The sequence below is a fragment of the Halichoerus grypus genome, chromosome 13, assembly GCF_964656455.1.
Source record: "Halichoerus grypus chromosome 13, mHalGry1.hap1.1, whole genome shotgun sequence".
NCBI classification, from domain to species: domain Eukaryota; kingdom Metazoa; phylum Chordata; class Mammalia; order Carnivora; family Phocidae; genus Halichoerus; species Halichoerus grypus.
Genome location: NC_135724.1, coordinates 23463986 through 23489399, shown reverse-complemented (window position 1 = coordinate 23489399; position 25414 = coordinate 23463986). Strand labels below are relative to the sequence as shown.

Sequence of the window (25414 nt, the reverse complement as noted above, 5' to 3'; positions counted from 1 at the left end):
GATCTACCTATGCTAAAATGATCTCCAAAACATGCTGTTGAGTGAAAAGTGAAGATTAGTATGTTACTGTTAGTATGAGAAAGGGAAATATATATGTACATATATGCTTGCACGTGCATAGAACAGGGAAGAATACCCAAGAAATTTTAACAAAAACTGCCTGTGGGGTAGAAATCTGAGCAACCAGGGTGAGAAGAACACTTACTTTTTCATACTTTTTTAAATATCTACAGTTTTGTAATTTCACCACATGTATATATTATTTAAAATATATATTATAAATAAATATAGCTCACAAAGTATTTCTGATCTACAGCCCGAGTTGAGGTACACTAGTATAAACTAGTATAAACGAGCCTGAACTAGTAGAAGTCTGAACTAGGATACTAGAATCCATTGCCAGATCCAAAGTCATGAAGACTTCCCCCTATGTTTTCTTCCAAGATTTTTTACAGTTTTAGCTCTTATATTTAGACTGTTGATCCATTTTGAGTACATTTTTTAATGTGGTATGTGGTAGGAGTCTAACTTCATCAGAACTATTGACTTTTGTTGTGGTTAAAAAAAATTTAGTAGGAGAAATGATAGGCAAGGAGCTGCATGGGTTTTCTGTCGCTAGCCGCAGTAAAGTCACCTAAGGAACTTTCCATCTCCTGATGCCCTGGCCGTGCCTGAGACCAAGTCTATCACCATCTCTGGAGGTGAGCCCTGGCATCAAGTCATTTTAAAGCTCACCCAGGGGGCACCTGGGTGGCTCAGTCGTTAAGCGTCTGCCTTCGGCCCAGGTCATGATCTCAGGGTCCTGGGATCGAGTCCCACATCGGGCTCCCTGCTCAGTGGGAAGCCTGCTTCTCCCTCTCCCACTCTCCCTGCTTGTGTTCCCTCTCTTGCTGTGTCTCTCTCTCTGTCAAATAAATAAATAAAAAAAAAAAATCTTAAAAAAAAAAGCTCACCCAGTAATTCCACTGGACGGTCACTGAACCAGGGTGAGTACTGACCAGTCACCTCAGTTTGCCCTGCAATATGGTGACTTATAATAAATATATACTTGGTCTTTGTCCCTGTTCCTGGCACAGCGATCCTAAACCCGTTAGAATTTCCCAAGTGGTTACAGTGATCAAGGCGTCTTTTGTCATGTTAATGAGGCGACTTTCAGAAAGCCCTTTCTCACTAAAGGATGAAGCTGGTTGCCAGGGGAATGAGGGTTGGAAACTTCAGTCCCCTCCCCTCCTGTTGGGAGGCCAGAGGGGCTGGAGATGGAGTTCAACAACCAACGGTCAATGATTGAATCAATTGTGCCTAGGTAAAATGAAGCCTTGACAAAACCCCAAAAGGAGGTGGTTCAGAGAGCTTCCGGGTTGTTGAACACGTGGAGATCTGGGGAGAGTGGTACATTCAGGGCGTAGCAGCTCAATGCTCTTTCCCCATATGTCACCCTATGCATCTCCCATCTGGCTTTTCCTGGGTTATATCCTTTTATAATAAACCGGTGACTCAGTAAGTAAAATGTTTCTCTGATTTCTGTGAGCCGTTCTGGCAAATTCCTCAAACCCAAGGAGGGGGCTGTGGGAACATCCAGTCTATAGCTGGTTGGTGACAACCCAGACTTGCTACTGACATCTAAAGGAAAGGGAGTGGGGACTGCCTTGTAGGTTGGAGCCCATAACCTGTGGATCTGACACTATCTCTAAGAAGATAGTGTCAAAACTGAACTGAATTATAGGACATCCAGTGGGTATCTGCTGAGAATTGGAGACTTGATTGGTGGTATGGGAAAAACACACACTGGAGCCTGGACCTGAGGGGTTTCCTGAGCTGTGGGATTTTGAGTGCTAAGACCAGGGACATCCCAGGCAAACCTGGACATGCTGGCCACCCTACTTACTGTACTTGAATTGCAAACTTATTTAAACACAGGTGGCTGACACAACCCAGCTCTTAAACAGCTGTGCTTTGGAACATTTGACTCTGTTTGCCCTGGAGGTGCATCGGGATTTGGTTTCTCCACTGTCTTGCCTCTCCACCCCTGCTGGTTTCCATAATGCTCTCTTGGTCAGAAGACACTGGAGAGATCCATGAAAACACTTCTTCATCTCCAGCCCCTCGGCTCTATTTCTTCTTCATCTCTGGCCAGCAGAGCTCCCCCCACTACTGCAATGGGGATCTCAAATAAAAGCCCAGAAAAAAATCACCCCCACCAATTAGCAATATTTTCTTTGTTTGAATAAAGGCATTCCGTAAGTTTTACATTCCATTAAGCCAGTGGTTCTCACGCTGCACGTGTGCTAGAATCACCCCGAGGACTTGTTACAGCACAGACTCCCAGCCCCGATCCCCAGAGTTTCTGATTCTGTACGTCTGAAGCAGGGCCCCAGATCCACACCGGGGTGCTGCTGGTCTGGCGACCACACTTAGAAAACCACTGCTATTACTATGCCGGCCTTCTCCAGGAGGGATTTTAAAATTCACACTGAGGCCAAACATGCTTGGCTGTTTCCTTTGGGGTTTTCTGCACACAGCCTTCTGTTTCAGTAGAACCTGCCACTCGTTGGGTTGAATGCTCCTGATCAGAGTTGATGAGCACCTGGCTGTGGGTAGGGGAGCTTAAAAGAAGTGAAGTTGGTCAAGCTGGGGGCTGCTTACTAAGGAGGCACAAGCCTCATTATAAAACAGCTTGTATCTCTGTTCTGAGGCATGAACATCACAGCAGAGGCTTCTCTCAATGGAGAAGGAAAGCAAAGCTGGTTCCCCGTTCATTATGCTGGACTTCTCTTGTAGGATTAGCACAGCAGGTAAGGGGTTCAGCCATCCAAAACATCTGCTCTGGGCTTCAGAAGCCAAGCATCCAGCCCTGTCACTTCTTCAGAGGCATGTGTAAAGTTTAAGGTCATGGAAGGCTCTCAAGCCGTGCTAAGTCCATGAGGGTTGAGTGCTCTGCGTGGTAGATTCAGAATGTGGTTAGGAACCCGCCCAGGGCTCCCCCTCTAGCTCACCACCTCTGCTAGCAAGCGCTTCCTACCGCCCTACGTCCCCAGTACCAGATGGAAACTAGGATCTAGTTCAATCGTACAGCTTGTCAGGGCTCATGTCCATTTCTGGTGTAGGAAAAACAAATCATTTCCCACAGCGCTGGCCAGGCCCCCGACATTAGAATCCCCTGTAGGGCTTGTTATAAACCCCTACCCCGTCGTTACTGGGTCACAATCGCAGAGCGCACAGGGCCTGAGCACTGCACTTTTTTTTTTACTGCTTCTCCAGTGGAACTTAAATAACTCCAGAATTGGCGTACTGCACACTTTGGGAGAGACCCCAGAAGTCAGAGGAGCAGCTGGGGCCAAGAGGGTAAGAGAGGAGAGAGTCTTTGCAGAGGACATGGCATTGACAACATATGTCCGTGAAGCACCTTGAATTTCTTTCACGATAAAAATCACATTGAGCGGTACAGGTTATGATTTGTACACTCTTCTTGGATACTATTCTTAGATGAAAAGTTTCCTTAAAAGAGAAAACAAACATAGAAGTTACTCCTCACCTGGAGCTTTGTGGCTCTTGAGCTTACAGCTCCCACTACCTAGGGGCCCTCCTTCCTGCCTGTGGTGTCCTCCTCCCTTCTCTTTTCCAAAACTTAAGTCCTTTAGACCCAATCCAATCAAACAAAAGGACAGTTTCCATCTGTTGCCATGCAGGATCTCAGAGAGGAGCATTTTAAACACAGTCTATGCATTCAAAGATTTCTTAGGTGTCCTAACCCCAGCTGCAAGCCCACTCACCCCCACACTTTGCTTTGAGGGATTAGGTTTTTCTGGCAGGTTGATCAGGTCATCCCAGATGCCCAGACCGGTGTGACTGAGTCTGGGAGGCCATCTGGCCACTTTGAAGCCAAAGGCATGGCTCTGCTTACAGTTTCATTCATCCCTGTGTGCATTCTTCACCGTGTTCTGCTTCCTCTGGGAAGTCCTTCCTGGGTGTGCTAATAATGCCTTGCCCCCTGGTTTTCACCATTTCTGAGACCCTGGAGCTTGTCTTCATCACCATGTTGTGATTCTACCTGCTCTTCCTGAACAGACATGGATTTAGGGTGACCTAGAAAACTGCTTTGTGCTTTAGGCTGACTCCCAAATACCTCTGTAAATTTAAATTCTTCTGACTGAAAATATTAGGTTTATAGTCAATAATCCTTTTACTCAGTGAAGCCAAAAGGTATATTACGAAGGCCAAAATTACAAAACACTTTGATCATTTCTGTAAAACAAGGGGAAGAAACTGTAGATTTCTTTTTTTTTAGGGGGAGAGGGGCAGAGGGAGAGAAAGAATCTCCAGCAGACTCCATGCCTAGCACGGAGCCTGACGCAGGGCTCGACCTCAGGATCCTGAGATCATGACCTGAGCTGAAATCAAGAGTCGTCTGCTTAACCGACTGAGCCACCCAGGTGCCCCAAAACTGTTAGATTTCTAAAAACCCTCCCAACACTACCTTATTAATCATCACCATAATATTAATAGCTACCCAGTATTGGGCACTGTGTATGCTAGGTACCCTATTTAGCACTTTGTACACATGCAGGAGACGCTGTTTCAGCTAAGCTCTGCTGAGCCAGCTTGCCAGGGGGACTGTATTCTCCAGGCCCTCCGTGAACTGCACCAACCGGTGCGTGTGGTTGATGGTGCCCACTCTCACTCCTCCTTTTATGCTGACCAAGAACCAGTTTCTGACACCTGTACTTGTTATCGTAACTGTGGCATTTAAACAGTTGAGAAATTGATGAAAAGTGAATATACCAAGAAAGGAAGTTGTTTCTATGAATGCAAAATGGAATGTTTTGGAAAGATCCAACAATGGGAAGCTGCTAAAAACTTGCTGTCTACTTAGAAACGGTGTGGACAGTACACGTTTGGAAAGAGTCTTCATGGAACCATAACTGGAATCTGAATGGCTGCCCAGAAGTGACTTTATACAGTTCTCCCCAGGTGCCTTTCAGCTCTCATTCCACTGAAAGAAACCAAAACCAGAACTCACAGATGATGTGTGTGCCTTATGTAAGACGCCTCAAGATCCACCAGCTCGTGGATCCATATTCAAAGAAAAGACCACAGCCCTACCTTAAAGACCGGGAAAGTCCATAATTGAAAGCAAAATATTTGAGGCGCGCAGCCTCTTCTCTGATTCTCTGCTTTAACCACCTTCTTCCATTAGCTCTCTCAAATCCAGGCCCAGTCTTCCAAATAAGAGGCTCTTCTTCTGTTGGATTTAATCTTCACAGTAATCTTGAGAGGTCAGTTTAATTATGTCCATTTTAGCAAAGAGGGAGATGATGCTGAGAGCAATCAATGTAAACGACTCAAGTCAAATCGCTAGTAACAAACGGCAGAGCGGAGGTCCAGCGTCTGTACTTGTGTGTGCAGAATATCACTGTGTGCAAGGCGATGTCCAGTCCCCAGAAAGCGCCCTGCGTGCTCACCAGGGAAGGACACGCTGTGTCCACGCTTCGGTTTGAAGCACCAATATCTCGCCTTCAGTCCCCCTCCCCCCTTCCTAAAGCTCTCTGATGCCTGGATACAATGATCTATAATCCATCTCTTGGGTAGAGGTGGACTGACATAGTTTGTGAAGAGAAGAAAGACTGGCTTCACGGCCAGCATTGCCCACTTCAGTTTTACAAAGAGGACGTCAATTGCCCCTGATGTCAGCGACCCGAGTGACAGTCCCAAACCGCCCGGGAAACCCCCGATCGACCTGGGCCTCCCCCTGCCGCTGTCCCGGCAGCCGGCCCTTACCTGCGCCCGTCACGTGGTCAGCTGCGGCAGGTGCGGCTGGAGCCCGGGTCCCAGATCCGCTGTGGTCGCCAGGTGGGATGACTAGGCTCAATTTTCCCAGCCCTGAATTCCTAACGTAGAAGGGAAATGAGAAGGTGAAACAGGATCTGTTCAGGATAACGGGTCAGCGCAGAGTGTTGGAAAGTGAGATTCCCAGGGGAAAAAAAATCAAAGTTTAGATGACCGTATTGGGGTGGGGGAGGGAATTGCGCTCGAATACCGACGAGATTGTTCTCAGGGGTTGCAAGCCTCACTTGTGTCCTTTACTTCCCCAAACTGTGCTGAGGTGTCGTTCCCCCTTCCCCTTGTTGTGTTTTCCCCTTATTCTTCCCTCGGCCCGAGTCTCACCCACACTTCGTGAAGCAAGGGCTGCAATTCCGAGGCTCTTCCCCTGCACCAAATGAAGGGCTCTGCCCAGCGCGGTTCCCCCGTGACGCCACTAGATGGCAGCATCACTCAATGGACGGGTTCCAGGCTCCCCGGGCAGCTGCCGCCGCAAGGCTTCCTTCCCTAATCCGGTTCCAGCAGTATTTAATCTAAGGATGGGACACTGCGTTCCAGGCCAAGCAGCTTCTCTGTGACTGATTGGTGCACCAACAGCTACAGCTTTTAACGCTGACGCCCCTTTCTGCTCAACAAACACCATCGGTGCTGAAAGGACCGACTTAAACTCCCAACAAAACTGTGGATTTATTGGTAAAACAAAACAAAACAAAAAACTGGGAATAATTAATTGTACTTGCCAATTTGGAGGCCTCTTTTCCTCCCCTCACTCTTCCCTCCCTGGACTTCCCATAAATCCATTTACATTAATTATTGTCTGGCCTTGTGTTTGGCAAAGTGGGCAATATGTCCTAAGACAAAAGAAGTCACATTTTCAAAGCTCTCGGAGTTCATCGTTATGCTGAAAAATGTTTACTGGATATGTTTACGTGCCAAACATTGAAGTAAATATTACATAGACCATCTCGTTTAATTCTTTTTTAAATTTTATTTTATTATGTTATGTTAATCACCATTCATTACATCATTAGTTTTTGATGTAGTGTTCCATGATTCATTGTTTGCGTATAACAATCTCGTTTGATTCTTACCACAAACCTAAGATAAGTACTCTTATTATGATCCCCGTATTAAGGATGGGGAAACTGAGGCACCGGGAGATGACCTTGTCGAGCGTCATGCAGTTAATTGGTGGCAGAGTCAGAATTCAACCACAGGCTAATGTCGGGGCTCAGACTCTTAGCCACAATGCTGTGTGGTGGGAAACTTTGGGAAACACGATTAGGACACACACAATGTAACCAGAGAAGTAGGTCAGAGTGGAAGGGTGAAAGAAAAAGTAGAGGGAAAGAAAAGTGATGCTTCTGAGAAAGCAAGAAGGGTGAGGCTAACACAAAACCCTCTCTGGCCTGGGCCCACCGGGCCCCCATGGTGACCTCTGATAATGCGATTTCAACAGTGACAGAGAAAGGAAGCCACCGCACTAACCTCTAGGAAGAGGAAATTGAGATGTCTTGACGGAAAAAGAAGGCAATAAATAGACTGGAAGAGACAGCAAGGTCAAGCAAAGGCGTTCCGGTGTTCTTGTGTGCTTTTTAGAATAGAATGGAGGCTGGGCGCATTTGAAAGCTGTTGCAAGGGAGACCTGGCTCGTGCAAGTACTGGAAAGTGGAAGAGGAAGAGGGAAAAAAACAAACAAACCCAGGGGAGGGCAGTCCAGGACACAGGGGCAAGGGTGAGCTCTGAAGAGGAGGGATAGAGAGGCCCCCTTTTTGTCTGAAACTGGGAGGCAGCCACAGAGATGGAGATACATTAACACACAAATGAGAAAGATGAGCAAGTTTAATTCTTCCAAATGAGCCTTAATCTTCTCAGTAAAACCAGAGTTGGGTCATCTACCAGGAGTGGGAATAAGACTTGGGACGACATTTTCTTATGGTGAACTAATCCATAGAGTGCTCAGAATGACCAAAAAGCGGATAAAATCAAACCAGGCAACGGAGGTGGCTGGAGAAGGGAAATCTGCACTGCAAGTGTGCGGATTCCCTGCCAAATCTCGTCCCGGAACGAGAACTGAAATTTACCCACTGCCTGGACAGGAACACAGCTGGCACGATGCATGACCCCTTATGTTTAAAGTTTCTTTTCTATTCAGTTTTTAAAACATTTGACAGATAAATACTGTCTTCCTCACTTGCCAAATGGGAAAATTAAAGTGCAGACAAGTTCTCCCCGTTTGGCTTAAAGCCACAGAGAAGATCACGGGCAGAACCAGAACTGGTGCCCAGGAAACTCACTGATCTGACTCCAGCTCTATTAAACACTTCCCACAAAGGGCACAGGCAGAGCCAACAGCCCCAGAGAATTCCAGACACAGCACAAACTTGGGAAGATTCCACATTAGGACATGATGCCCAACAGAGCTAAGCTTCTCCTAGCCTGGCCTTAGGACACAGCACCGTTCTTCTGGGAATTAGAGAGAGGACGTTTCTTTGATAATTTGATTGCAACATATTGATGTACTGATGACACGATGTCCTTCCCACGCCATCATTATTTAATTTTATTGTTTAACAACTCCATTTTCATTCTCAATTAATATTTCCTCATCTGCAAAAGTACATTACTAAGGCTGATGTAACTAAAAAAAAGCAAAGAGGATAATTACTTGGTCTGCATTACTGATGAAAAGGGCAACAGGCGGAACTAAATCAATCAACAACAGTCCACTTTCCCTTTAGACTTGGGAAATGAGGACAAATAGTCACCAATCTAATGGTTTTTCTCCAGTGTGAGCATTTTCAGAGTTCCCTCCTTCTGTGATGGTGCATTGTCTAGGCGGGAAGCTTGTCTAAAAGGGATGGTTTTCCATTCCCTCCCTCTCATGTTCTTTTAGGAAATCCCTCCAGCTCAGGCCAAACCCCCTCTTGATTTTCACTTCCAAAAAGAAATAAAATCAGCTGCCTGCTCAGTCACAAATTGAGAATACCCACTTCTCGTCCATCCATTGTTCATTCTTCAAATGTTTATGGAGATCCTACTGTCAACAAGGCACAGTGCTTTCCAGGTGGTACAACACTCAGACTGTGCTCTCCGGGTGAACCAACCGAGAGAGGAGTTGAGACCTGGTCTGGTGTGTCTATAGGAAACTTTAAGTGCCATAGACGGGAGCTGACAAGGAGCATGGAGTCAAAGGCCAGTCCATCAGGATGTCCTTTGTAAAGGAAGGAGCATCTGCACCAGGGCTTACCGGAAACAGAGGTTAGCAGAGGGAGACGGGGAAGAAAGGCATTCTAGGGGGCAGGTGCGGCATGGGTTTGGAGCCCAGATGGATGACCCAGGTGAGCCAGGGAACCTCACGCTTTCCATATTCTTCCAGAAGCCACCTACAGCAATGGCGGAGCCCAGAGCTCCCTGCTGCAAGCCGACACCCCTTGGGAGGCTCTTCTCGAACTTCAGCACTGTTGGCTTCCCACTCTACTACCTATCTGTTTTGCTTTCATATAAAAGCCATGGTCTTTTTGTCTCAAATCTTTGACTAAAGTAGATGCCATAGGGAGAAGCAGCAAGTTCATTCCTCGGCTTCAAATACGCTCTAGCAAAGGGAAGCAGGAGCCTCCTGATACCCAGATGGGGGAAGTGGAGTGAAGTCTCTCCAGTTTGACAGCCTCTAAGAGCAGAAAGTTGCTGTCGGCCATTTGCTTGTCTAACCCACTGTCTGGCTGTCCTGCTTCTGTTTTCCTGACTTTATTACTTGACAGGCATTATTAGTACCGGAATGCAAGAACAAGTTCAAATTCTTCCTTACGTAGCCTGAGATGATCTCTGAAAATGGTTCTCGACTCACTTGACCAGGAAAACCCAATCATGCAAATCAAGAGGTTCAAATCTGTGTTTACTTTAAGAACATCCATGAAACAGCCCAGAGCATCAAAGTATGCATATCTGAAAAGCCACCAAGTCTCTGAAAGATGTCACATTACAGAAGCAGTGCATGCCCAGTGCATCATTACAATGGTGGAGGACTCGGGCCAAACAATGGGGCTATACAAAGGGTCAGTGGCCCCAAGAGAGTGCTGAGTTTTTGCAGCACATGCTTAAAAATGCAGAGGGTAATGCTGAATTTAAGAATTTAGATGTTGAGGGGCGCCTGGGTGGCTCAGTCGGTTAAGCGTCTGCCTTCAGTTCAGGTCATGATCTCAGGGTCCCAGGATCGAGCCCTGCGTCAGGCTCCCTGCTCAGTGGGGAGTCTGCTTCTCCCTCTGCCTCTGCCCCTCCCCCCTCTCATTTTCTCTCTCTCTCTCTCTCTCAAATAAATAAATAAAATCTTTTAAAAAAAACTAAATGTACATAAACATCTTCCAACCTAGGTTAAATCTACAGCAATCAAAGAACTATAGAGTTTAATGGAAGCGGTCGAATACAGAAAACGTTCTGTGCGGTCTTACCTGAGCTAGGCCGTGAGCCGCGCGGCAAGGCAGGCTTCTCACAGCTCATACTGACGAAAGGTGAATGTAACTAATCCCAGGAACGTCGCTCTCCTTTAAACAAGCGTGGGGCCGGCCAAGCTGCATTTTGTCCTTGAATATGAAACATAGAATGAGTTTGAGTTTTATCACAAGAGGGAAATACATAATAAGACCTTTTTAAGCTATCTACCCCCTAATAATTGCTAGAGATACATTTCAGGCCATGCTGTTTTGCAAACTTTGAAGGTTCTTACGTTAGTTTCCTACTTTTCAAGGGCCCCGTGAGAAAGCTACGTGTACTTATTGGTGAAGGGAATTGGAACAACAGTACCACGAGAGGCCAAATCCACTCCACCAGTAAGACTGTGCGTCACTTTGTCCCTGCTCTTAACAGCCCAAAGCATTCTTGAGCTGAAGGCAGACACTTAACAACTGAGCCATCCAGGCACCCCAACAGCCCAAAGCATTCTTATGCTATGTGTCATGTTGTCCTCGCAGTCCTGGGGGGCGGGGGGTCATTCCCATGCCTCCTTGACAAGTAGGGAAACCGAGAGGCAGGCAGAGTGAGTGGGGCTTGCCCGGAAGTCTCAAAGCCAGTTGGTGGGACTGGAGACTCCACGTTCAGCTTCCTCTCCTGCTTTGACCAGCTAGCCGTTCTGTGGATTTGGCCACTCACCTCTACAGGCCACTCTTATTCTCTGTGACCTTCCTTCCAGGAGAATTTCCTTCCCTTCCTCCCATCCCTTTCTTCTCCACCCTCTTCCCCACCTTCCTTGTGTCCATTTTCTGTTTGTTGTGGACATTGCTTAGGATATTCCTTCTTCTTAAACTTGACAGTCTCGGGATTGTATTTACATTTACGGTAGAATCCCACTGAGCGACAAAAGTGTCAGCATTTTATGACACAATTTCAGACACAATTTTACCAACAGAACAATGTGCCCATGTCCAAAAGTGTTTGAAAATGTGTGCTTCTGTCATTAGAAATCCAGTCTATTATTGGGACAGTTGACTTCCTTGATAGGATGGCTTTTCTATAGCCCACGAACTTCAATAATCCTGTCGTCGATCCCATGATCCCAGCCTCTCACTACAAGTCCATCACAGCTAATTGTGCCTTTCCCAGTATTGCTCATTTAATTCCTCCAGAAAACAACAAGAGAAGACAGTTTTATCAACACATGTATATTCAGGAATCAACTCTGTGGGCCTTAGGTCTCCAGCGGCTTCCTCTCTCTCCCACTGATCTCTGTTCCATTAAGAGACTATACATTAGATTGTCCCCAGAAAGGAAAGGAAAGTAGGTAATAAGCAAATCACCTAATACCCACCCAGATATTTTTTGGTAGTTTTTTTTAAAAAAAAGATTTCCTTTATGTATTTGAGAGAGAGAGAGAGACATCATGAGAAGGGCGAAGAAGTAGAGGGAGGAGCAGACTCCCCGCTAAGCAGGGAGCCGGATGTGGGACTTGATCCCAGGACCCTGGAATCATGACCTGAGCCAAAGACACTTAACCGACTGAGCCACCCAGGCACCCTTTTGGGGTAGCTTTTAAGTATTCCTGTTCTCATTCTTTCTTATAATTTCAAGTAAATAAACATTGACCATGGCTTAAAACAACACAGCAAGTTTTTGATCTTAGAATCCACTGCTATCTCCGTCAAAACTGATGCCTATTAGTACAACCGTTTTGGAGGGAAGTTGACAATATCTATCAAAAGTCCTCGTGCATATGCCATTTGACATAGTAGTTCTGTTGATAGCCATTTAGCCCCGGGGGCTGTGGTGATTTCATGCAAATTAGAAAAAGGAACTCCTTCCTTAAGACATTTTATGCTATCTGCCAGAAAATTATCATAATAAGTACTTAAAGTTATGATGTCTAAAAAGTGACTGTTGCCCACATAGATGAAGTGCTTTGTGCAGTGTACAACCTATGCAACTGTATATGTGAGATCCAGTTACCTTATGAATACATACGAAGGATGACATCGATATATATGTAAAAAGGTATTCATAGAAACATTATTTGTAATAGCAAAAAATTGTTGCAGATGTCCATCAGCAGGGGACAGGTTAAATAAATATATTAGGGTACCTTTATATAATGGAATACTAGGGAGCAGTATAAAAAAATAGAGTAGACCTATGTATGCTGATTCAAAGAGATATTTGAGGTATATTATTAAGTGAAAAAAGTAAGGTGCAGAGAATATATTAATAATTCAATGTATGTGAATGTCTTTTGAGAAAAAAATTGGCTGTATCAGCAATTTTTTTTCAAAAGACATTTTTTCTCAAAATACATTCAAGAAATCATTAACAGGAGTCTTCGAGGAGAAGAGTAACTGGGCAAGAGAGAAAGCTTTTAGTTCAAATGTATACTTTTCTGCATTGTTTGAATTTTCTTACCAAAAGCATTTATTACTTTCAGTTTAAAAAATCAACAGGGATAATCAGACTAGAAAGTTACTAATCTTTTTTTTTTCTTGCATTTTTAACCATCAAAAAAATCTAAAAAAAAATTTTTTACATTTTTTTTAAATTGAAGTTAGTTAACATACAGTGTAGTATTGGTTTCAGGAGTAGAACTTAGTGATTCATCCCTTACATATAACACCCGGTGCTATCCCAACAAGTGCCCTCCTTAGCCCTCCAGCAACCTCAATTTGTTTTCTATATTTAAGAGTCTTATGGTTTGCCTCCCTCTCTGTTTTTATCTTGTTTTATTTTAAGAAATGTTTTTTAATTGCTGTGCACATCTCCCAACAGAATACATTAAAAAAAATAAACTGCAGTTTCTTGGTTTTGGTGTTTGGGAGGTTTTTTGTTTGTTGTTGTTGTTGGTGGTGGTGGTGGGTTTTTTTTGTTGTAGTTGTTGTTTTTTGGTTTTGTTTGTTTCTGGCAAAGGGGCTGAGGAGGGGAAGGAGGAAGGCTGGTGGAGAAGCAGGGAAGCAGAGCCCTCTCCGTGCTCTTGCTCTCTAAGGGCCCTTCCATCTTTCAGTTCTTGTTTGAAATTTGTTTCTATTAGACAACTAATATATTTAATCATAAAACAAGAGTATCATGAATCTCACCTTTTATTGATTCAGGCCCAGTTGAGTGTAAACTCAGTGCTTCCAGAGTTGCCCAGGGATCTGTTAGTAAGCTACTCATCGTGTGCTTCCTTCATCATATGGGACTAAGTGGGCGTAGAATGAGATTAACTGTCTTTCTTTGGTTTTGATCCTTAGAGAAAAGAGAATTCTAGCTTTCTATTTGTTCCTGAAATTTTAAACCTATTAGAATAAAAGTAAAGCTGACTTCATTGTCACAAATTTTATGTTAAGAATCTACTCCCCCAAATGGATATTGATTTAGGCTGCACATACATTATTCTAAAAAAAAAAAAGGATGAAAAGAAAGATTTCGTCTTTGATGAGCAGAAATAACATTTAATATAATTAAGTAACATAGCAATCTCAAACCTAACAATACAGTGACTTTGATATCTTAAAAAAAAAAAAAGAACTATTTGTATTTCTTAAGAAAAAAATTCCTTTCAGGAACGGATGTAGGAGGAGAGCACGCTGAAATGTTATAAATTTTGCAGAATATTTCTTACTTTGGGGCTTTGTATTTTGAATCATGTATTTGTTCTAGTGTCGGGGGTACGAGACCTTGATTCTGATTACAAGTTATACATATTTTGATGATGAGTTACACACATTCTTGTTTCTCTACACGTTGGGAGATAGGTTTTAAATACTGAGCTGATTCCAGGGCAGGGTCTTCTCTTACTACTGATGTAAGAAATACCCTTTTATACCTTGCTGCGTTTCTGTTTGGAGACTGATTATTTCGAGCCCCAGTATTTATCTGCTTACCACGTTTGCCTTGGTTGCCCTATGTCACTAACCAAGTGTTTATTCATTCAATAAACATTTATTGAGAGTCTCCTCAGTGCCAGGCTCTCAGCCCAGCACTAGGGCATAAGGGAATGTAAAGGTAACTATACGGATAAAAATATATGATCCCTGCCCTCAGAGAGGTCACAAGCTGCCAGGCCATGGGCTCTTATGTCCAATGTCCATTATGAGTACAATCAGTATAATCAGGGCCAGGGCTAAAGGAAGGGGAGAGAGACGTGGGACAAAATTTTAGGAGACTCTCCCTCTCGGGGGTCTGCAGATGCAGGTAGGCACCTGAGAGGGAGGGCCTCAGCAAATTTTGAGCTCTAGGGTTCCTGGTTTCACCCTCGTCTGGTCTTCCAGCCCTATAGCCCGGCCACCTGGCTGCCTGACCTTCCCACATGGCCTCTTCTTCTCCTCCCCTGCCCTTCTCCCAACTTACTGACACAGTCGCCCTCCACTCAGCTCCTTTCACTTCCCTGAAAATGTCTACCCTCAGTGTCTGTTTTTCATGCCTAGCGCTAAGCAACTCTCCCTCTAAGCCATCCTGGTCTGGTTCAAACCCCACACCGAAAGTCTGCCCCAGACCCAAGAACCTGATCCATTTCTTCCCACGCACGTGCACTCCCACTATGGCCTTTATCACCGACCAATTTGTATTCCAATTATTACATAGGAACCCATCTCCCCAACCCTGGGTTGTGAGTCTTTGTGGAGTATCACTCCAAACCTGTGGCACCCCGCACAGTGTTTACACAGGGTGGGTTAGGTCCTAGTCCCCTCAGGCGGCTAGAACAAGTGACCACAGATTGGGGGGTGCTTAACAACAAACATACATTTTGCACAATTCTGAAGGCTGGAAGTCCAAGATCAAGGCGCCAGGGGATGCAGTGTCTAGTGAGGGTCGGCTTCCTGGTTTGCGGATGGCTGTCTTGCGGTGTGCTCACATAGAGGAGGGCAGAGGGAGCGCGCTCCCGGCCTGTCTCTTCTTGCAAAGGCACGAATCCTAATCCTGACGGCTCCGCTCTCAGGACCTCGTCACCTCCCAAAGGCATTTAGGGATAGGGTTTCAACGTAGGAATTCTGCGGGGGGCGGCGGGGGGGGGGACACAAACAGTCCATAGCGTGGGCTTTTAACAAATGATTCTCCCATTTATCTGAATCTTTACAATCTTCAGCACGTTTTTTGGTGTTTCTTTTACTTTAACAAAAGCCAACATTGGGGGCGCCTGGGTGGCTCAGTTGGTTAAGCAACTGCCTTCAGCTCAGGTCATGATCCTGGAGTCCCAGGATCGAGTCCCACATCGGGCTCCCCGCTCAGTGGGGCGTCTGCTTCTCCCTCTGACCCTCTCCCCTCTCATGCTCTCTCTCACTCTCTCTCTCTCAAATAAATAAATAAAATCTTTTAAAAAAAAAAAGCCAACATTGGTTGGAGGCATTCACGATACTCAAATTTAACTCTACAGAAGCAAAATAGGAATTACGATGAGTTTGTTTGCTTAAAAAAAAAAAAAAGGCCTTTTTTTTTTGGTATTTCCCAGCAGCTAATCAAACGCAACAGGAGCTTAAGTAAATGGACATTTAATTTAGTGCTAATTTCATTTGTGCGTAGGGAGGCCCTGGGGTGAGGGGGGGGATAGTGGTTACATTGTTATGACAATAGGCTTTCTCTTCACTGCATACAAGATAGTCACTGGGTAAAGACAGCCACTCCTTGGGCAACAGCACTTCTGCATGGCTTGATAGTGGATTACACTGGGGACCTGGTTCAAGTTGGGCAACCCAATGACAGCAAGATCTTCTCTTTACTGAGCATGATAGTGTGGTGTAGGATAGAACTGGACATGGCCAATTTTATAAGCAGCGTTCCCCATGTATTACTAAGGCACACCACTTCATCAGGGTAGGAAACTGCAACCCTACACACACACACACACACACACACACACACACACACACGGTGGTCATCCAAGTGTACAGTTATGATGGTGTCCTGGAGGAGTTAGTGGCCTGGGACCCTTAGCATAATTTTACTCGTGGCATTTGCTTTATACAAGGCCATGGAAGAGATTATCTATCAAAACTATCCCAGTATCAACCCCACCCTGAGCATTTGTGAAATCCATTTTGGAACTGATTCAATGGCCAAAGCTTGAATTTGCCCAATCATTGGAACTAGGGAGTAGCCATTCCCTCTTCTTGCTGTTTCCTAGAAAGGACCTGTTGTGTGAGACGTTTGCCTTCATGGTGTGATTTGACAAAGCAGCTTAGAGTTATAGCAACTCCGGTAAAATATTTCAAGTAAACAAATTCAAAATACTGAATGAAAAACCCTTGTCTTTCTTGGAAGATCTTAGCAAAGCCCTTTGTGATGTGTTTCTTCTACTTCCTCCTTGCACATGCAGGCATCACCCCCCTCTACCTCAAATGTGTAAAAATCAGAATGAGCACCGCATGCTAAATGTGGAACACAGCAGGGTTTTCTGGTCCACGGTGACTTTACTGCTATAATCCAAATAGTCACTGTCAACCAGGAATGTCTCAAACTTGGAAGTCCTGGCATACATTCAGGAGATGTGACTTGAAATGCAGCGATGTTGTAGCTGGAGGGTAAATGAAGAGAAACTCACATGGCTCAGTGTCTGGGCTTCTGGATACCTGGGCAGACACTGAAATTCTGTCAGATCAATGAGATTTTAAAATTAGTTAATGGGGAGTTAGTTGTGTTAAAGGAAATATAAATGAAGAATCATCGATTCTTATCTGCTTCTAAGTGTTGACTTTAGGGCTTTCTAAAAGTACGGAGGTTCCACAAAAAATTAAAAATAGAATGACTATATGATCCAACAATTTCACATCTGGGTGTTTATCTGAAGGAAAAAGGAAACCTTGCCATTTGCAACAACATGGTTGGACCTTAAGGCCATGATGCCAAGTAAAAAAAAATCAGACAGAGAAAGACAAATACTGTATCCTTTCACTTCTATGCAGAATCTGAAAAAACAGACTCATAGTAACAGAGACAGAGTGGTGGTTGTCAGAGTTGGGGGGGGCGGCTAGGGAAAACAGGTGAAGGTAGTGAAAAAAAGAATATTTTATGATTCATGAAAATTATAAGAAACTCAAATTTCAGTGTCCACAAATAAAGTTGGATTGGAACACCAAATAATCAATCAAGCCAGCCAGCCAGCCAGCTAGTTCTTTGAGCCTCAGATTCCCTAAATACAGACCTGGACCACAGAGAAAGTGGTGAAGGGGCATCTATATAGATGTTACTCATTTGAACTGGTAATGGTGGGAAGAAGAATGGCTCGCCCTCTGTCTTGGATGTTGTCTCTGCCACCACACATTCTATTACTCTTTGCCTCAGTGGGTTCAGAACCCAAAGTTAGGGTTATCATGAAATTACCAGATTGAGAGCGAATGCCGGGTACAGATCAACTGCCACCATGTAAAGCATCCCAGTTGTTGCTAATTCATTCTTGGAGATCTCCTACAAAGGTTTGCAAAAATTCCAGAATTGCCTTGCTTCAACCTTGAGCATGTGTTTCTTTGTAATATTGTCACTTCATTGCTTTGGGTTGAGTAAACAATTTTGAGGAAAATTTTTGAATGCATACCTGGGACATAATGTGATTTATATGCATACGTATACCATATAGATGAAAGATGAAGCCTCTGCTGTTGAGAAGTTTATAGATTCAAGAATCAAAACGAATTTCTCTGACTTCATTCTCTGTGCACTTCACATTATCCCTCAACGTGACTCCAACTAATCCTCCAGAATCTTCCAGAACTTTTCAAGATCAAGTTCAGGATCCTCATACTGATGACCAAAACTTTCCAGACTCTGCCCCATTTTATCTCTCCAACCTTATCACCATGGCCTGTTTTCTGCACTCATTCCATCTCCCCCCAGACCTACTCCTACTCTGGGCAGCCCAGGGGTCTCCCCGGCACTCTAATCCCATTTGTTTTATTCAACCTCCCTGTCATGGTTCATTCATTAAAGATCATCATCACAACGGCACCAGTCAACAAGGCTTTACGTAAGAGATGGTTCTTAAATTCTTAAAATCGGATGAAAGCCGATTTTAAAGATTTCCTGTGGTGTCCTGAGCTAATTAGCTTCTGTCTCTTCACTTTAGATATGCTCATTTTTATCCAGATAGTATATTTTTGTATGTAGTAAAACTTAATTGACGCTCATAATTTGGAACTTATGGAGACAAGGGTGAATCTGAAGTTTGACTTTTACCATTGACAAATAGCAGCAATTAATATACAAGCAAATTTAAAGGGGAGGGGGTTTAAATATCTTAAAAGCTCAAATATTTTTTGAGCACCTTCAAGTATGTCTGGTATACCCTTTACCAAAAAATAACTGGTGTACTATTAAGAAACAAATCTTATCTACTTATTAAAGCAAGATTCATAAGGTAATCTGCTAAGACTTTTATTACCTTCATTGAAGTATACCATACGTACTTTTTTTTTTTAAGATTTTATTTATTTATTTGACAGAGAGCGACACAGCGAGAGAGGGAACGCAAGCAGGGGGAGTGGGAGAGGGAGAAGCAGGCTTCCCGCCGAGCAGCGACCCTGATGCGGGGCTCATGACCTGAGCCGAAGGCAGACGCCCCACATAATTCTAAGTAATCAAAATCCATTTCCTTTACATATTTTTTAATTGAACTTTTTCCTCTAATTTAGATCCCCTTCAATTTAGTGCAAAATGAATAAAATTTTATTCATTTGGAGATCATTAAAATAATTCTTTATGCCTAATTCCTGGCTCTAAAATTTTCTGTGTGACCTTGGGCCAGTTATTTTAGTAGCTGTAAAGCTCAGGTTGGATCATCCATGAAATAGAAAAAATAATACCTCTTGTGAGATTTGTGAGGATTACATGTGAAGACATGTGGTGTAGAGCCAGGCCAGTGGCAAACACAGTAAACATCGGTTCCTTTTTCCATGAGTCTTTTGTTTTTTCACTGTGCATTTTAGTGATTCTTAAAGGATGACCTGTGTGTATTTTTGGATTGATCTGTGGGTACTATATTTTTATTTCAGGCATAAATGAATTACTTTCGCAAATCCCAAATTCCCTTATTAGCATTTCATTAAAATAAATACAACTTTTTTTCCATCTGTTCTGCTAAGTGTTTTTGATAGGACTAAGAAGGTCTGGTCATTGATGTATCCCTTATCAATAGGCCACATAAATTAGGAATGCTTTTAGCTGTAAGTAACACTATATCCAATCCTCTGTGTCTGGAACAAACAAGAGTTATTTTTGTTTCATTTTGTTTGTTTTGCATGACACAAACATTCAGATAGGGGTTATTAGCATTGGTTCAGTGGTTAAGGCGTGCCATCAAGGACCTCAGTCCATCTCATTTTTGTACTTACTCTGCCATTGTCATTACACCAGTCCTTCATCGGCTTGTCTGGGCCTGTGACCACATCTCCACGTATCATTCCGCATCCAAGGTTGGATGAATGGGAAAGAGTGGCACCAGCCACATCTTTCTCTTCATCAGAGAAACAAAATCCTTACCAGAAGAGCCTCAGTATACTTCCTCTATCTATTTTTGGCCCAAACTAGTCACACGGACACTTCTTTCAACTGCAACAGAGGCAAGAAAGTCAAGTATGTGGAAAGGAAAGATGGATTACATAATTTCCTTAGGCCAAAAAATAAATCATCAACAGGACCAAGGCAGATCATCCCCAGGAACAACATCAAGAATTTTTTTAGCAAAGAAGGAGAGGGGTGGATATGACATTGGTAACAGGGTCTGACGCATGGTCATGTGTAGGGCTGTTAATCGCTGCTCTCTGCCTTTTGTCACCCATATTTTTCATCAGGTATAGACCTCTCAGATACATCTAATCATTAAGATGAAACTTGTATAAATCTCAAACTTTCGCTATGTTTGCTTTATCTATTAAAAAAAAAACCCACAATTCCTTAAAGAGAGAAAGCTGGATTAGATGATTTCTTGGGATTTCTCACAGATCTGAGACCTATGATTCAAAATTCCATAAAAGAACTGTAAGTGTACTGTGTATGCTTCTTATATAAGAATACTTGTGGGGTACCTGGGTGGCTCAGTAGGTTAAGCCTTCTGACTCTTGATTTCAGCTCAGGTCATGATCTCAGGGTCATGAGATTGAGCCCAGAGTCCGGCTCTGCACTCAGAGGGGAGTTTGCTTGAGATTCTCCCTCTGCCCCCCCCACCCACATGCACACATGTGCACTCTTTCTTAAATAAATAAATCTTTAAAAAAAAGAATACTTGTACCATGACCTCATTCTGACCTTATCCAAATTATGATCAGTTAGAATTTCAAGTTCTTTTTCAGAAAGTCCACTCTCTTTTTGCAGCTTATTTTTCTTCAGTAAGTTAACTAATCTGTATTTTTTCCTATTAATACCTTTACAACCAATCTGAACTAGCATCATTCAATGATTCCACAAACATATACAAAGCACTTACTTTGTGTCCCACTCTGGGAATATAAAGATGGAGAAGAAACCATTGTTTGTCCACCAACAGTTTATAGTCTGGGACAGAGACAGATTTGTAAGCCAACAATGTAGAAGGAAGAGGATTTCACAGGTGCTATGAAAGAAATGATAGATGTGAAAGGGAAAGGCAGGAATGATCAGCTCTTAGTGGGGTAGAGTCAAAACTCTAAGACTATAAGTCATTAATGTCAATCAGAGATCTTCTCCAGAACCAGCATTTTCGGAATCGATACTATTTTCAGGGGGTTCATTCAGATGTTAACAACTGCATAAGTTACAAGCTTTTTAATTAAAGATTTGTTGGTAGGGGACAGTCTTTCTGTTTTCAAGGATGACAGATTTGTTGTTCATCATTCCTGTCATGATCTATTTTGTGGGAAGACAGACAAAGGAAAAAAATTTATTTCCCAGTTTCCTGGGATATTTCCTGGGAAATCACTCACTTTTTTTTTTTTTTTTTGCCTATTGGACACTTGGCTCCTGCAACATACACTTGTATATGACACTAGGAAGTGAGGAGGCATCTCCTGTGATCACCAGCATCTGAACTCACCCTCTCAACTTTTAGCTCAATGAAGATGAGATTAGAAATTCAGTAACTTTAGGGGCGCCTGGGTGGCTCAGTCGGGTAAGTGTCTGCCTTCGGCTCCGGTCATGATCCTGGAGTCCTGGGATTGAGTCCCGCATCAGGCTCCCTGCTCAGTGGGGAGTCTGCTTTTCCCTCTGCCCTTCACCCTGCTCATGCTCTCTCTCTCTCTCTCTCTCAGATAAATAAATAAAATCTTAAAAAAAAATTCAGTAACTTCATGTAGCAACTAGTGTTTTTCCAAACTGCAGATTGTGACTCATTAAGAGGTCACAAAATCAATTCAGTGGGTCTTAAAAAAGGTAGAATATATATATAAAACAGAAAATATCAGAATGCATTTCACCTAGTAAGACAAGCTTTTGTTGCAGTTGTGGTGGGGGTGTGTGTGTGTGTGTGTGTATTGAGCCACAACATAAAATAGATTTCTTACTGTCTCCCAGTGAGAAAGTTAAAGACGCTGAACTATACTCTAGGCCCCATGAAGGCACTTATTAGCTATCTAACAGTATTTGTTGAATTGAACTGATTTGTATGGATTTGGATTGAACTGATTTGTGGATTTATTCAACAAATACTTTGAGACTAAATGCGTACCCTACACTGACTGTTGCCAACCCTCAGTTAAATTTTGTGAAAATGCAGGACATCAGTAGGCTCTCAAAGGTTAATCAGATTCCGTAAATGTTCTTTTTTAGGGATAAATTATTCCATTTACTGGGGGCACCTGGGTGGCTCAGTTGGTTAAGCATCAGATTCTTGATCTCAGTTCAGGTCTTGATCTCAGCTCAGATCTTAGCTCAAGCCCCATGGTGGGCTCCACGTTGGGCTCCATGCTGGGCGTGGAGCCTACTTAAAAAAACTATTCCTTTTACTGGGACTGCCTCATAATCTTTAATCTGGCTTAACCCCCACCTGCTGTATAAAATAGACCCTAAAGTCTCCAAATGATAGTCAAAAAAGATCTTATGAAAACAGGAGGTGCAAGGGGCCTTAGCAAACAGAGCCTTCAGATCCTCATCAGTCCAAACCCTTCCATCAAGATCAATCAGGGCCAGTCTGCACAGTGTCCTTGCCCCAGTCATAGATGACGTCACAGATTCCTGTCCCCAGTGCTCTTTTTTCAGGCCTTGGGTGCAGAGTGCTTACCCTTTCTGGCTATGGTGACTCCCCACCCCACCAGCAGTGCCCTCAGAGGCTTTGCTCTTCCTGGAAGCCACATCCTCACTGTCCCCCTGTGGGCAGAGCCCCCGCTGCCCAGAGCCATCACAGTTCTCAGTGCTCAAGATGAGCCCCAAAGGGTCCTGTGCTGTGCCCAGGAGACTACAGCTTGCCAGATCTGGGCCCAGCACCATCTACTCTTCCATCTCCCTGCCTGCCTGTGGTAAATCCTCCTGCAGGTGCCCAAGGCCTCTGCCTGCCTTGGACAAGGAGGCCACCTTGTGGCAGAGGCATCAAGTGTTAAGAATGCAGTGCCAACTAAGACAGCTTCCGACCTGACTGCCGCCTGGTAGAGGGCATGGCACCATGATGATCCATAGACATGTGAGCAACCAAGGGGTTGGGCAAGACTCTCAGAGCCTCTCCCATCCTCCCCACTCCAAAAGAGGTACACACCTGTGCCCCACCAAGAGGGACCAGGGCTCTAAGGTTTCACAGCTTCTGCCACAGCCTGTGTGAGTGCTTGCTGGAGCAGGGGCTTATCACATCCCCACTCTGCCCCTGGACGTCATATCACCATAAGCCCTGAAACTTGGCTCAGTTAGTCTTAGACCATTGCATTCCTGAACTCTCGGGCCCCCTGGCTCACAGGCAATGGGTGAATGCTTTCACAGTAAACAATCAACACTCTGAAAGTCACCTTTTCATATGTCCTACACCAGATCCACCTTACACTGAAGATTAGTGGATCTATATGGGTGTATCTCAGCCTCGTTCCCAATCAAACCCTTGGCTGTGGGCTGGCTCTCCTTCCTCTGCTCTGCCTCAAATTCCCCAGACCCCCGGAGTCCCAGGGACCTCTGTGCCCATCTCTCATGTGAGCTCACTCCCATCTTGAGTCAGGAAAAGTGCATCCCAGTCAACAGGCAGCCGCGGGAGAATTGTCCAAGGAAACACAGCTTGCCCTTTCTTCCATCCCTTATAAATCCTCTCCAGAGGCTCATCACTGTAGATGTTGCCTGGTTTGTTTTGTGGAGAGTCCAGGCCTTCAAGGGAGGAGAACAGAGAGCAGGAGCAGTGGTGGCTTCCGTGGAATGGAACGCCTGAGCCTGCTACCAGGAAAGAATCTGCAGAAGGGTCCGTTTGGGTCCCCTTGGTGCCAAATCCAAACATCCCAGCAGTCCAGTGTCTGTTTCTCAGGGCAACCCAGAATTCCAGAACCTCAGTGTGGACCACTCATGGATGCAGCCACACAAAAATATTCTAGATGAAATAGAATCACTGAAACTCCCTTAAGGAGCTCCTCTCCAGAAAGTGAAGAGGATATTTTTGATCATTCCTGTGTGATCTGGAAGATCAATTACACTGCAGAATTTTCTTCTAATTAAAAAATTCAGCAACTGGCAAGGACTTTTTAAGCTGTCAGTTGTCTGGTTTGGGGCACTGCAGCAAAATGGTTAAAAACTTGTCCTTGGAATCTGATCTGGGGTCAAATCCCAGCTTTGCCACTTGACATCCCAATCACTCTTGGAGCCTCAGTTTCCCTGTCTATGAAATAGGGACAATACCACAGCCTGCCTCATTGGGCTGTAATAGGACTGATCGAGAGGACCTATGCTGAGCGATGGCACCTTGGGAGCTATACATGTTAACTATTGTTGTTACTATTAGTAGCACTTATGAGAATTGATGGAAGAGCTGGACAAGGTAATTAAGACGGAGACAAGTGATACAGAGTATATAGAGCTGGGTCCTTACTTCCCATATTCCCATGTATTCTACCTATTTGCTTGTCCACATAACAATGCATTTGAGCCACAGAACTGTGCACAGTGGAAAGAACATGCAATTCACACCCCTTTCTTAATCCTCTGGGATTTCCTATACCCCTTGGACACAGTCGGTCTTCAGAAAAGGCTTGTTAGATGATGGAATGAAAGAATAACTAAAAATGGCAGAAACACGGAGTTGGTTGGAAAAATGAAATTCCTCTGTTACTCACGTTCCAGGGGGCAACCTTAGCAGCTGTACTGTAAGCGAACTCTGTTGTATGCTGAAGTTTTCTCACTGTAGTAGATGTGATTTGGTTTCTGTTTACCCAAGTCTTCGTGGCAAGTGGTATTTTGATGCGGTCCACTAGATCCCTGGGTCCTCTGGGTTCTGTGTTATCTAACCTTGCTTCTAAACATTCTTCTGAACGGAAATCTTTTCTCAAATTATTGTACAGATAATATATGTGTGTGGGGGGGGCTCTGATTGGGTGGGGGCCGGCGCTGAGGGCGGTGAAAGAATTTACCCAAGGCAGAACAAAAAAAGATCAAAGTTTGCTGAATACACCACAAGGGAGCAGCAGGTGAGACAGCTAAGGAGAGACTGTGTGTGACAGGGCAGTGGTGAGGGGCCACAGTTAAGGGCGGACTGAGGGAGGTATAGGAACCTATGGAATTTTCCCTTCTATGGTAACTGTGCCTGGTTGTAAGTAGCCCTTTGGTTAGTTAGGGCTTCTGGCTATTTCAGGGTAGGTCACTTACTGAGCCTATTTGCATTCAGCTGGGTGGTCACTGGGGGCCCTTGTGCCTTGCTCAAGTTTCTATAGGTCAAGCCTGTTGCCTAAAAGCGGCTTCTACAACATAGTCACACACCAAAAATCGCAAGTCCGAGTAAGCTAAACAAAAAATAAACCTAAAACACTCCAAATCCTACCACCAAATAATTCTTGTTAACATTTTGGATGTAGTCTTCTGATTTTTTTTTCAACAGCTTTCTTGAGATATAATAAACATATGGTATTAGCTTGCTAGGGCAATATGCTAGTCAGGGTTCTCCAGAGAAACAGAAACAACAGGGGTGTGTGTGTGTGTGTGTGTGTGTGTCCTGATCTCTTCTTATAAGGACACTGGTCATACTGGATTAGGGCCCGTCCTCATGATGTCATTTTAACTAAATTGCCCCTCT

General features: G+C 44.1%; 1 protein-coding gene across 10 annotated transcripts in view; it reads right to left on the bottom strand.

Annotated features, from left to right (window-relative positions):
• MRO (maestro) overlaps positions 1-25414 on the bottom strand; it is a 63432-nt gene that overhangs the window by 12083 nt on the left and 25935 nt on the right. For 4 of the 10 annotated variants that reach the window (XM_078060302.1, XM_078060298.1, XM_078060305.1 and 1 more), the window contains 2 exons: positions 10266-10397; positions 5776-5885 (listed from right to left, as the gene is read on the bottom strand). The gene's annotated coding sequence lies outside the window, so the exon portion shown is untranslated. Of the gene's footprint in view, positions 1-5775; positions 5886-6038; positions 6314-10265; positions 10398-15013; positions 15261-19589; positions 19797-25414 lie in introns of those variants that run through there. The other 6 variants (XM_078060301.1, XM_078060299.1, XM_078060300.1 and 3 more) reach the window with 5 other exon arrangements.